Source organism: Myotis yumanensis, unplaced genomic scaffold (assembly GCF_028538775.1).
Source record: "Myotis yumanensis isolate MYYU_CA2020_CCGP unplaced genomic scaffold, mMyoYum1.0.hap1 SCAF_1, whole genome shotgun sequence".
Taxonomy (NCBI): domain Eukaryota; kingdom Metazoa; phylum Chordata; class Mammalia; order Chiroptera; family Vespertilionidae; genus Myotis; species Myotis yumanensis.
In genome coordinates, this window is record NW_027223752.1 from 238,385,582 (window position 1) to 238,399,110 (window position 13,529).

The following is a 13,529-nucleotide window of genomic DNA, read 5'->3' on the forward strand; positions in this document are numbered from 1 at the left end:
AATTGAACTGGTTTCAGCCGGTCTGTCCCTCTCGGCTATGCTTTACGGAGACGGCAGCGCGGCCAGATGGCAGCCAGCAGGGTGGGCACGAGGACGGCCTTGCTTGCTGCCAGAGAGTCCAGAGGCAGCGCCAGCCTGGGCCCGCCTGTCTCCACGGCTGCCCTGCTTGCAGCCAGCAGAGCGGGCTCCTGGGACTGCGCCCCCTTGCCCGTGGCTGCCTGGGGCCCCTGGGACTGCGCCCCCCTCGCCCGTGGCTGCCTGGGGCTCCCTGGACTCCATCCCCCTTTGCCCGTGGCTGCCTGGGGCCCCTGGGACTGTGCCCCCCTCGCCCGTGGCTGCCTGGGGCTCCTGGGACCACGCCCCCTCCCCGCGTGGCTGCTGGTGCTGAACAGAACCCTGGCGTGAAGGGTCAGCTGGGCTGACGCGGTGGCACTCACAGTGGCCCCTTCTCGCTGGGGGAGGATCGGGGACGGTGGGGACTGCAGCGGGGGGAGGGGGTGGCCGCAGGTGTGGGCTCAGGAGGTGTCTGTCGGCCGCGAGCTTGCTGCCCGAAGAGCAGGGGATGGATGCGGGTCCCTGGGAACCCTGGTCTGTGCCTCCGGGCCCAGCGTGGCTGTCTGCTCCTCGCAGTCTCACCGTCACCCTCGTGGGCCCCCTCCCCTCCCACTGACTGCGCAGGGCAGGGCAGAGTTGACCACGGTCTGCAGCTCCCTGTGGGCCGGCTACTCCCACCTCCTCCGTTCCCGCCTTCACTGCGTTCCCACAGTGAGGCTTCAGGGAAAAGACTCTTCCTCTCTGGGCTTCCTCACGCCCCGCCCTCCGTGTCCCGCCCTCCGTGTCCCGCCCTCCGTGTCCCGCCCTCCCTGCCCCATGCTCCGTGCCCCGCCCTCCGTGTCCCACGCTCTGTGTCCCGCCCTCCGTGTCCCGCTCTCCGTGTCCCATGCTCCGTGTCACGCCCTCCGTGCCCTGCTCTCCGTGCCCCGCCCTCCGTGCCCTACGCTCCGTGTCCCACCCTCCGTGTCCCGAGCTCAGTGTGGGGACTTTGCTGGGTGACCAGCCAACGAGTTAGCCGGCTGATGTTTCACCAACACGGGACCCTGCCGTCCCCCTGAGAGATAGGCGGCCGTCCCAACCCCCGCCCCGTGACTGTGGCCTCAGGGTCTGTGAGATGTCGCCAGGTTAAGACGAGGTCATGCTGGAGGGGGTGGCCTGGCCCAATGACCCGTGTCCTTCTAAGAACAGGCCAGGCCAGAGGAGGCAGGTGAGATAGCAGCAAGGCCCTGCCCACACCCTGGCAGCAGTAGGGGTGGGGGGATGGCCCTGCCCACACCGTGTGTTGCACTCCTGCCTCCGGGACTGAGAGAGGGTGAATTTCCCTTGTTCGAAGCGCTGGGTTTGTGTCCCCTGCACCAGCCGCCACCGGGAACTCAGACCCTGCGTGTCCCGGGCACCCCCTAACGCTTTTGCTGCTGTGGACGGTTCCAGAAGAGACAGGTCTCAGGAGCTGGGGTGTCACGTTTGTCCCCTGCGGGGAGGTCGCCTGGGAGACAAGTGGAGGGAGAAATCCCCAGACGCCCTGAGCGGCCGCGCACCCCGGTGCAGCGGGACGTGCGTAATTTGTTTGCTTTGCAATTCCCTCCCTGAGCGGAGACACGATGTGCACGGGAAAGGGCGGTCCCTGGGGCTGCTGCCCAGTTAGAGGACAGGAGCGCTGGGGCTGAGGGCGGGCTGGCCCGGCACAGCCAAGGGGGGGGAGGTGGAGGCGGGGAGGGCGTGAACCCTCCCGGCTGAGTGACAATCACAGAGGCCTTGCCCCAGAGCCGCCCTGGGCCTTGCCGTGAAGCCCTCGCTGGCACCGTGTGCGGGCGTCTCCTCGGGGACCAGGCACAGACGCCGCCTGACCGGGGCTGCGGCCTCACTGGGGCGCTCAAAGGGGGTGCCCTGGCCATTTCCATGGAGGGGCAGGGCTTTGCTCAGCAAATAAAAAATGGGTTAAAAAACCCAAACTCAGACTCCACAAGAGGATGGCAGGTCAAAGGGCAGCGTGAAGGTGCTTGGCTCACCCCCTGGGTGCGGTCGCTCCTCCGCTCCCGCCCCCTCGGGCCTGGCTGGTTCCTCCCCTCATGATCTCCCCTGTGGTGAGAGGCACGTGCCGAAGTCGCTTCTCTGTGCCCCCCGGGAAGGCTCGGGAGCCCCAGGAGGGGCAGACGGGCACTCGGAGGCCACGCCAGGCGGCACGGGGGCACAGGTCTCTGAGGGCATCTGGTGTGAGGCTCACTGTGTGTCTCCACTCCCTGTGTGTTTAGAAGGTTCCGCAGTGACATTGATTCCAGTTCAAATCAGGACAAATGTGTCCGTCCCGGCGGCGGGGACCGCGCCTGGCCACGGGCAGTGTCGGTGGCGGTCACTCGGGAAGCGTTGTGTCCCCTCCCACCCTCCCCGGGTCTCCTGGAGGCGGGGCGGCGTGCGTTCTCCGACCCTCAGCTTCTTCACCCTCGAGCTGTGTGCGGCCAGGAAAACCCGCCACCCCTGGCGCCCTGTCAGCGTTTGCTTTTCCTTTGACAGTTTATCGCTGAGACCCGGAGGCCACTGAGAATTTCTCGGTGGGAGGTTTCTACGCTCCATCCCGTATCCTGAAGTGTCTGCGTGAGCTTCCAGGCACCATCCCAAAGCAGGACAGAGCCCACGCACGGAGACCGGGCAGAGGGAGAGTTCCAGCGGGAACATGTGTGGAGGGGGGCGGCGCGGAGGCCAGGAGCCCAGACGCCAGCTCAGGGCGCTGGCAACTCGAGCCCGGGCTTCAGACCAGATGGAAGTGCTGAGTGACTGCACCCAGCAAGTGCTTATTGAGGACCTACTGTGCGCGGGGCTGGGCTCCAGTGCAGAGCACCTCAGACATGCTCTGTGGGGGGTGTCTCATGACCCACATGTGCTATCCTGACCCCAACAGCTACCCCAGTTGGCAGCCCCAGTACCTCCTGGGCTCCCAGCACGGGATGGCCCCCAGCAGCCCCCAGGCCCTCAGCACAGCCTGGGCCCCCAGCACAGCCCGGCCTCCAGCACCCCCTGGGCCCCCAGCACCCGCCAGGCCCTCAGCACCCCCTGGGCCCCCAGCACCCGCCAGGCCCTCAGCACAGCCTGGGCTCCCAGCACGGCCCGGCCCCCAGGCTCCCAGACCTAGGGAGGCCGGAGGTGGAAGGACTGGACCGTGGACCCGCCTGTCTGGCTGTCTGGTGAGCCTGTCCCCAGTGAGTGACAGCAGAGAGGTTACCCCAGCGCCGGGGCAGCCCACGCTGCCAGAATTAATGTGTAAGATAAACAGACCCCGGGGGCCGATCGGCGTCTCAGGCCGGGGTCAGAGGCGGCTCGATGGGGGGCGGGGGGTCAAGAGCGTGCAGCCAGAGGGGCTGACCAGGCGGCTGCTGGCCGCGCCCAGTGGCGCCCGCTGCACGGGGAGGGGGGGGGTGGGGGGGGGTGGGGGGAGCGTCGGCGGGGGCTGTTACTGGGAAAGGCCCGGCAGGTTGTCTGCAGCCGCTCTCGGCTGCCCGAGCACATCAGCGTCAGCCCCGAGGCCCTGCAGCCCAGCCCCACCCGGGTTCCAGGGAGGGAGGCCGGCAACCGTGGGGGGAGGCAGGTGGGGGCAGGGGGGTCCCTGGCCCACCCCGCGACAGGGAGCTCACTACTCCACAGGCGTTTGGGGGGACGCTGACCCTCTGCGACCAAGGGGGGTTTTAGCACCGTTCCCCTGGGAAGGCCTCCCCTGGCGCTGAGCTCAGCCTCTGCCAGGGCCAGGCCGGGGCACAGCTGGCGGCTCTGTCCAGCTCCATTCACAGCTGAGGGCCCTGGTCAGCCCCTGAGCCCTGGGCCTGCTTCCTGGTCCATGAGGAGGAGGAGGAGGAGGAGGAAGGGGTGGGAGGGGGAGGAGGAGGAAGAGGAGGAACTCGCAAAGTCCCCGGGCGGGAGGCGGGAAGGGGCCTGAGCCCAGCCGGAGGGCCTCCACATGGCCCAGGGCAGCCAGCACCTGTCTGTGCCCTCCCTCCCTCCCTCCCTCTCTTCCCCCCCCCCCCCCCCCCCCCCCCCCCGCACATGGACTCACTGAGCCCCTGCAGGTGCCAGCGCGGTTCTGGAAGCCGGCGTCCACACTGAGCACTGGATGTGGCAGCAAACCGTGTGCAGTTAGGAGACGGCCAGCCCGCAGGCGGCTCCGGCGGGTCAGGCGCGGCCAGCGTCCGGGTAACAGATTCACGGCCTGGGCCTTGGCGAGCTGCGCAGTGAGGCCGTGGGCCGGTGTCCCTGCTGCGACAGGAGAGGGGGCCCAAGGCCCACGGGGAGGGAGCCTGCCGCCAGATAGCACTCACATACCATACAATCCACCTGTTTATTTTTTAATTACGATCTTTTAAATATTTTTTTTATTGATTTCAGAGAGGAAGGGAGAGAGAGATAGAAGCATCAATGATGAGAGAGAATCATGGATTGGCTGCCTCCTGCATGCCCCACACTGGGGATGGAGCCCACAACCCGGGCCTGTGCCCTGACCAGGAATTGAACCGTGACCTCCTGGTTCATAGGTCAACGCTCAACCATTGAGCCACACCGGCCGGGTTAACATTCACCCGTTTAAAGTGTGCGAGTCAATGGCTGTTGGCATATTCAGAGTAGCTCAGCCATCTCCACAATCCACTTTACGGCCTTTATCGTGCCCGAGAGAAACACCACCCGCATCAGCGTCCCTCCCTCCCTCCTCTCAGCCCGCGGCCCCACTCTGCTCTGTCTCCGTGGACTCGCCTGTCCTGGTCGCGCCACAGAAACGGAGCCACGGAATCGGTGGCCTGTGCCTGGCTTCTCTCACGTGGCACCGTGTCCTCGAGGCTCACCCAGGGGCAGCACGTGTCCGAGCCCCTCCTCTCATGGCCGAGGGGGCATTGCCTGGAGCAGGTCCGCATCGCCGAGACCATCACATTGTCGGGTCTGGGAGGGAGAGCTCTCTGTGGCGCTACTTACGAGTGTCGTGGCTTCTGGCTGTTCGCTTTTCAGAAACATTGAGAATCAGCTTGTTGAGTTTTACACACACGCACATGCGCGCACAGGCGCACACACACACACATGCAAGGCACACGCACACGCGTGCACAGGCACACACACACGCGCGCACAGGCACACACACACACGCACGCACAGGCACACACACGCACACACGCACACGCGCGCACAGGCACACACACACGCACAGGCACACACACGCATGCACAGGCACACACACACAGGCACACACAAACACACGTAGATGCGGCTGGAATGGCCCTGAATCCAGAGATCAATTTGAGGGGAACGGACCCCCTTACAGCTACGTTTTTCTCTCCATGAACATGGAACATTCCTCCCCCTACTCGGGCCTATGCCGCCTATTAGGGACGCTAGCAGCTTCCTCCACGAGGCCTCTCCTGCCTTTTTATTGTTTGTTGCTCCGATTCCGGGTGTTCTACGTTCGCTGCCGTGTTGTGAAAATTAGACTTTCAGACTCAGCTCACAGCGATGGGTTCCGGAACACACCGGCCAGTGTTCAGGAGCCTGCGAGCCTGGGAGTTCCGGCAGCGTTGGTAGGTTATGCCGGGCTGTCCTGGGGCCCGTGCACCTGGATTCCTGCCCGCACTGCGGGTCCTCCAGTTCTCTGTCTGCCCACGGAGCAGGCTGGTGCCACTCACGTGACTGGAGGCCGCCCGCCGGCCCTGGCCCTGGGCGACGAGGAAGTGCCCAGCAGCCCCTCCCAGTCCCGCCTGCCCTGTGCCCGGACCCGCAGACCCGCCACGCTGGGTCAGAGAAGCGCTCGGCCGGCGTGTGCTGCGCTGCTTGTTAAACTCGGGAGAGCGCCGACAGCTCTGGATGCGCGAGTCTTTTCACGACAAACCGAGCGAGGAGGGGAGGGACTTGCCTGAGGTGACCCACGTGGCCGAGGAGGAGTGGGGGGCAGAGCCCCGGGCGTGACCCCGCAGGGTCCTGTCCTTCCAGAATCCAACCTCTGAAACCACGAGGGCTACACCTCGCAGCAAACCCCCTGATGCGGCTCTTTGAGACATTCAACAAACTAACCTTTACCGAGGCCGAGGAAGAGGGAAGAAGCGCTAGGGCAGCGATGGCGAACCTTTTGAGCTCGGCGTGGCAGCATTTTGAAAAACCCTAACTTAACTCTGGTGCTGTGTCACATATAGAAATTTTTTGATATTTGCAACCATAGTAAAACAAAGACTTATATTTTTGATATTTATTTTCTATATTTAAATGCCATTCAACAAAGAAAAATCAACCAAAAAAATGAGTTCGCGCGTCACCTCTGACATGCCTGTCATAGGTTCGCCATCACTGCGCCTGGTGATGGGAGAAGGACAAGGGCGCATCCCAGCCAAGCTCCACGGGACGAAACGACAGGACGCGAGGATGACACAGGACGACACAGGATGACACAGGACGACACAGGATGACACAGGACGACACAGGACCTCGGGCCGAGAGCAGCGGTGGGAAGGGAGGACGGGCCGGCCGGCTGGCCAGGCGCCGGGGCTTCCCTCTCCCTCCGGAGCAGGACTCACCCGGCCGCTGGCGGTGGCTCTGCGTAGTTCCTGGTATTGATCGGAGAGTCACTCTCTGGCCACAAGCTCCGGGTGGGGTCTGCAGCAGGAGCGGGGATGGGGACGGCCCCTCCTGGCAGAGGCGGGCGGGGTGTGCAGAGAGCGCCGTGGGAGACGGGCTGGGCCAGGAGCAGGGGAGTCCGTGCGGCCCGGCTGCTCCTCTGAGTTACTGGGTGACACCAGGAGCCACACGCCCCGTCTCACCCACATGCTGACGGGGAGGGTCTGACTGGCCTCCACGGACCCTTCGGCGGGCCCTGGTGTCCACAGCACGGGTGCCTCATCGGGAAGCGAGGGAGACCCGCTGAGGCGGAGCATCTGCTTGGGGTCTGGAGGGATGAGCAGGAGCTTGCAAGGTGGAGGAGGGAAGGGCACTTTGGTCGGAGGGAACAGCGTGGACAAAGGCACAGAGGCCTGAACGGGCCTGGCAAGCCCGGGAGGCTGCAAACGGCCGAGTGGATCTCAACTCCCTTCCAAGGGCTCCCACCTCCCACCTCCCACTCGAGCCTCTGGCGCCTGTGCCGCCAGCGAGGACAGAGCTGCTGGGATCCCTCGCTCGAGGCTGCACCTCCCAAAAGGTGGGGCGGCGGTCGGGAACGTGCAGACCCTCCTGCACCCCCACGGGCTCCACTTCTGGCCCCAACGCTGGAGAAGTCATCGCTTCCCAGAGATGAACGCGGCGAGGACAGCCAGCGCAGGCCGCCCTCCATTATCCTCCCGGACCGAATCAATAGCAGAACAGCGGCGTCTAGACGCATAAACGCCAAACTATTTAACAAGAAGCAGTTAGTGCTGGAAAACACTTAAATGGCAATTGAGGGTCTGATGCACCTCAGGGTGGCTAGGGAGGATTTATGGGAGCCGAGAGCCGGGTAGCGGAGCCTGCAGCCCGCCCGGCGGCCGGCGCGGGGACATCGCCTCTCTCCCCGCGGGCGGCCCAGCAGGCGGCCGGTCCAGGGAGAGAGAACCTGCTCGTTTCCGCCTCGGCTGCTGCAGGTCGCATTTGTGTTAATAATATCACAATGTGATGTCTCATCACCGATGGCGGCTACAGTCCTACAGCCACAGCGCCTGGCAGACCGCCTCCCTCTCGGTTACCTGCTCACATGTAACAGCGGCGACAAGGCACTGAGTGACCGTCACCTTCAGGCACACGTGACCGCAGGTGCTCTTCCCAGGAACCCGCCAGGTGGGGACTCGCCTTTGAGGGAGGGGGTGGGGAGGGGAGAGGGGCTTTGCTCAAGGTCACGGCGGGGTTTGCGCCCGCAGAGCAGGCTGCACACCCACGTGGCCCACACCGGTGCCTCCCCGGGGGACCCAGCTCAAGTGCCCTTCAACTGCCCACTTGCTTTGAGTGGAATCAATGGCGCATCTTAATTGTTGGCTGTGACTTCGGGCCCATCCAGTTCCCGCCGCATTAACGAGGGCCCGTAAATCACCCTAAGTGCCCAGACGGCAGGAGACGCGAGCTGGGCCTTGAAGACGGCGCAGATCTCCGCGGACTGCGGACTGGGCTGCCACGGCTCCTCCCATCAGCCTCCGGGGCGGGTCGATGCTTCCCTACAGGGAGAACTCTCAGAACAAGCGGAGCAAGCTCTATACTTCCCAGGACACAGCAGTTACCGCCACGGCTGTGCAGCGCCTCTATCCAAGGAGTCGAGGCCACAGGTCTCCGTGCAGAGAGGGCCCCATGCACCCAGGTCTCCATCACCCAGGTCTCTGTGTACCCAGGTCTCCATTTACCCAGGTCCTCCATGCACTCAGGTCTCCGTGCACCTAGGGCCCTGTGCACCCAGGTCTCCATCACCCAGGTCTCCGTGCACCCAGGTCTCCATCACCCAGGTCTCCGTGCACCCAGGTCTCCATCACCCAGGTCTCCATCACCCAGGTCTCCATCACCCAGGTCTCTGTGTACCCAGGTCTCAGTGCACCCAGGTCTCCGTGCACCCAGGTCTCCATCACCCAGGTCTCTGTGCACCCAGGTCTCCATCACCCAGGTCTCTGTGCACCCAGGTCTCCATCACCCAGGTCTCTGTGCACCCAGGTCTCCATGCACCCAGGTCTCCGTGTACCCAGGTCTCCGTGCACCCAGGTCTCCATCACCCAGGTCTCTGTGTACCCAGTTTCCATCACCCAGGTCTCCGTGCACCCAGGTCTCCATGCACCCAGGTCTCCATGCACCCAGGTCTCCGTGCACCCAGGTCTCTGTGCACCCAGGTCTCCGTGCACCCAGGTCTCCATCACCCAGATCTCCATGCACCCAGGTCTCCGTGCACCCAGGTCTCCGTGCACCCAGGTCTCCATCACCCAGGTCTCCATGCACCCAGGTCTCCGTGCACCCAGGTCTCCGTGCACCCAGGTCTCCATCACCCAGGTCTCCGTGCACCCAGGTCTCCATGCACCCAGGTCTCCATTTACCCAGTTCTCCATGCACCCAGGTCCCCGTGCACCCAGGTCTCCATTTACCCAGTTCTCCAAGCACACAGGTCGCCGTGCACCCAGGTCTCCATTTACCCAGTTCTCCATGCACCCAGGTCCCCGTGCACCCAGGTCTCTGTGCACCCTGGTCTCCGTGCACCCAGGTCTCCATTTACCCAGTTCTCCGTGCACCCAGGTTCCCGTGCACCCAGGGTCTCATGCACCCAGGTCTCCGTGCACCTAGGGCCCTGTGCACCCAGGTCTCCATCACCAGGTCTCCATGCACCCAGTTCTCCATGCACCCAGGTTCCCGTGCACCCAGGGTCTCATGCACCCAGCTTGTGAGCCTTCCGGACGTGGGGTTCCACCTGATGCACTTCTCACCCTTCCCATGGCCTCAAATTCAAGTGCAAGCCACAGCCCCGGCGACATGGGCTGCCTCTGTGAGTTTGTCTGGGCTCTTCCGGCTCCTTCACTGGGCCAGGGCCCTTGGGTCCGGTGCAGCCCCAGCTGCACTGCCCAGGATACAGTCGGTGCTCAATAGACTCGTCCTGTCCACCGAGGACACGGATTTTCTTTCTCGGAAGGTGGAGGGCCCTCGGGCAGGGAACACCCCAGGGTCTGGAGAAAGCAGCCCCGTGCGGAACAGCATGACATGCCGATGAGATAAACGCGCTAGGGCAGTGATGGCGAACCTTTTGAGCTTGGCGTGTCAGCGTTTTGAAAAACCCTAACTTGCCGAAACCGGTTTGGCTCAGTGGATAGAGCGTCGGCCTGCGGACTGAAGGGTCCCAGGTTCGATTCTGGTCAAGGGCATGTACCTGGGTTGCGGGCACATCTCCAGTGGGAGATGTGCAGGAGGCAGCTGATCGATGTTTCTCTCTCATCAATGTTTCTAACTCTCTATCTCTCTCGCTTCCTCTCTGTAAAAAATCAATAAAATATATTTTAAAAAAAAAAAAAAGAAAAAGAAAAACCCTAACTTAACTCTGGTGCCGGGTCACATATAGACATTTTTTGATATTTGCAACCATAGTAAAACAAAGACGGATATTTTTGATATTTATTTTATATATTTAAATGCCACTTAACAAAGAAAAATCAACCAAAAAAATGAGTTCGCGCGTCACCTCTGACACGCGTGTCATAGGTTCGCCATCACTGCGCTAGGGACACATGTGACAGCAAACCTTTAAGGCGCACTTGTCCACAAGGAGAAAAGAAAGAGAAGCCCTCGAGGGGGGAAGTGGGGAGAACCCTGAACCCAGGATGGCGGGCCGGCACGGGACGGGGGCCACCGGGACACAGCCCCCTACAGGTGTCCTAGAGACAAGCCGGAAGGGCCCCACACACCTGGGGGGTAAGGAAAGGCGGGGCCCAAGCAAGGTCAAGGCTGGGACAGAGCCACCTACAGAGCCACAGTTCTGAACCGGGACGACAAGAAGCCCGGCGAGGTCCTGAAGTCCCGCCGCCATGCTTCCCCCCGCCCCCCCAAGGCAGGAAGGGGTGTCCGGCTGCAGGTGGGCCTGGGATGCTGGGACTCAGGTGTCAGGCAGAAGGGACACATGTAAGCCTGGGCCTCAGAAGCGTTCTGCATAGGAAGTGCCAAGGGACATAAAACTACAAAGAAAAGTTAAGCCCTAACCGGTTTGGCTCAGTGGATAGAGCGTCGGCCTGTGGACTGAAAGGTCCCAGGTTCGATTCCGGTCAAGGGCATGTACCTTGGTTGCGAGCACATCCCCAGTGGGGGGTGTGCAGGAGGCAGCTGATCGATGTCTCTCTCTCATCGATGTTTCTAACTCTCTATCCCTCTCCCTTCCTCTCTGTAAAAAAAATCAATAAAATTTTTTTTTTTAAAAAAAGAAAGAAAAGTTAAGTCCCAAGGAAAAGTTACACAATCAAAAACCTGCAGCATTAGATGCAGAAAGACCAGAATGGAGGAATCGCTGGATAAAGAATAAATGGACTTGACATTCTCAGAGAGCTCAAGGTGCTGCTGAGGGTCTGACCGAGGAGGAGAAGTCACCAACGCCGGCCAAGCTGACTCCAGACTGGAAACCAAACTCTGGAAATGGACACTGTAACAACTGACCTTAGAAAGCCAACCAGCCAGCAGCGTGGGCGCAGCTGAGAGAGAACGAGTGAGCGGCAAAGAGACGGAGGGAGTCCCAGGATACAGCACAGGGACAGCGACAGGAGAGATGAGAAATTAAGTGTGAGTTTCTAACAGACCCTGGAGGGCCAGGAGGGCCAGAGAGCGTGAGGGAGGAGGTAATGGAAAGAATTAGGTAATTAGAAGATAAAGATGAGATGGGGTTTTTATTTTTAAACTAGAGGCCCGGTGTATGAAAATCGTGCGCCCCAGGGGGTGGGGAGGGGTCCCTCAGCCTGGCCTGTGCCCTCTCGCAGTCTGAGAGCCCTCGGGGGAGAGGAGATTTTTAAATGTCTGTGCACTGTTCATAAAAGACACACTTATAAGGACAGAGAAGGACGAAGAGGAAAGCAATGGACAAAGCCCCCGGAACCTCTCGTCGACACGCTGGTTAGCGCCTAGAAACCAGCTGAGGAGGCCTCCAGGAGAAGGTGGCCGCAGGAAGGGGCGTCGCTGAATCCAAACTGCAGATCGACGTGACTCTGAACGTGTTCACACCCGATACCAACTTCAGCGCACAAAGCAGACTCGTGGAGCCACACGAGGGGCATGGCGGACCCAGCCCAGCGGGATGCGTAGGGCCGAGGTGCGGCATCCGGTAGAGGAAGCAGACGGAATAGCACAGTGTAACCACGACTAATCGGCTCAGGCTAATGAACAGAGAAAACTGCACCAGGCGGCTGGGAAACTCACAGCTTTCAAGGGAGCGTGGACTTGAAAAATGAAAAAGGGGGTCACACACAGAGCAGCCCTTGACACATTTCAAAGACGACTCGCGGGGAGACCACGTTCTCTGCCCGCGATGCCGTTACATGAACATCAATAAAACATCAGACATGTGGCAAGTGTGGCGATGCGAGGGTGTGACGACCATTTGCATATTAATAATTGGCTCTTAAGTCAAACAGTGTCATCGTGAAAGTGAGAGAATCCGACGAAAGATGGCAACGGGGACACGCCCAGCAGCGGGGGAGCAGCTGCAGCGGTGCCGTCGAAAACTGGGGTTAAACCCTGAGATCAGAAGGGAATCTGGTTTAACGTTAGTTACCCGAGCATGAGAGGCGATACAAGGAACCGCCAGGAACCCTGAAGAAGGCACGTCACGAAGATAAGGGTATAACAGTAGCAAAAGGTGACCATGAGCAGCTGCACAGCGCTGGACAGGGAAATGCAGGCGACTGGCCAGCTTTCTCCAAAGATCTAAAATGCCAAACCTGACTCAAGGAGAAACGGAAAATAGACGCGGTGAAGCGCTGAGGAGTGAGGCGGGGTGTGGTGTGAACCAGGACGGGCAGGGAGGCCTCGCTGAGAAGGGACGCGTGAGCCCAGGCTCGAGGTGAGCCACGCAGGTGATGGGGGCCGAGTGCCCCCTGGAGAGGGCAGACGTGCAAAGGCCCTGGGGTGAGCCCGCAAGGCTGCTCCAGGAGCCCCTGGAGGCCGGGTGCTGGGTCTGAGCGAGCAGCGGAGGTGGCAGGGCCAGGTGGGAGGACTTGCCTCTATTCTGAGGAGATGAGGGAGCCTTGGGACCTGGAAGCCAAGAGTGAGGCGAGGTGAGAAAGGATGGTGCTGGCTGCTGTTCCAAGAACAGCCTCTAGGGGGCTGTGTACCGGGAATGGTCACTGTCCTGAGAGTCACCCAGATTCCTGGACCCCCACCGCCCCCCAACCTGCTCCCAGGGAAGTGGGGAGTCTTGGGAACCTGGAGACCAGAGCTGGAAAGGACATCGGACATCGCTGTTCACACCCCAAAGGACAGATGGCCCAGGAGGGGCCTCTGATCCCGGGTTCCTGGTCCTCCCTCCACTGCCCAGAGCAGGGGTGCTGGGGGGAGCGGGGGGTGGGGGGGAGGAGGAGACCTGCACCTCAGACTCTCAGAGAGCGAGGCAGCCACCTGGTTTCAGGAACAACCTGTGGTCATTGATCTTGAGGGTGACACCGAGGACTTAGTGGCTTCCCGTCTGCCCACCCCCCCCCCCCCCCCCCCGCCCGTTCCCGCCTGCACTGGGCTCTCTAACCAAAGCCTGTTTGCCTAAATTTAGAAGCATTTCTTGGAAGAGAGAGCGTGTGTGACAGGCAGGGGACCCCCCCCCCCCACCCCCCCTCCCGTCACCCGCCGACACTCAGACAGCCTGCAGCCACGTGGAGGGGACGGGGCACAGTTTCCACTGCAGGCCCTTCTGTGGTGGGGGCCCCACGCGGGGAGCCCCGAGCCCCAGGCTCCGTCCCCTTCACAGTGAGGGGGGCAGGGGGGCGACTGTGTGCCCAGCTGTGATTTAAGAGCCTGGTCCGAGAGGAGGGTCTCGGAGCTGGTGACAGGCAGGGAGGGGGAGGGGA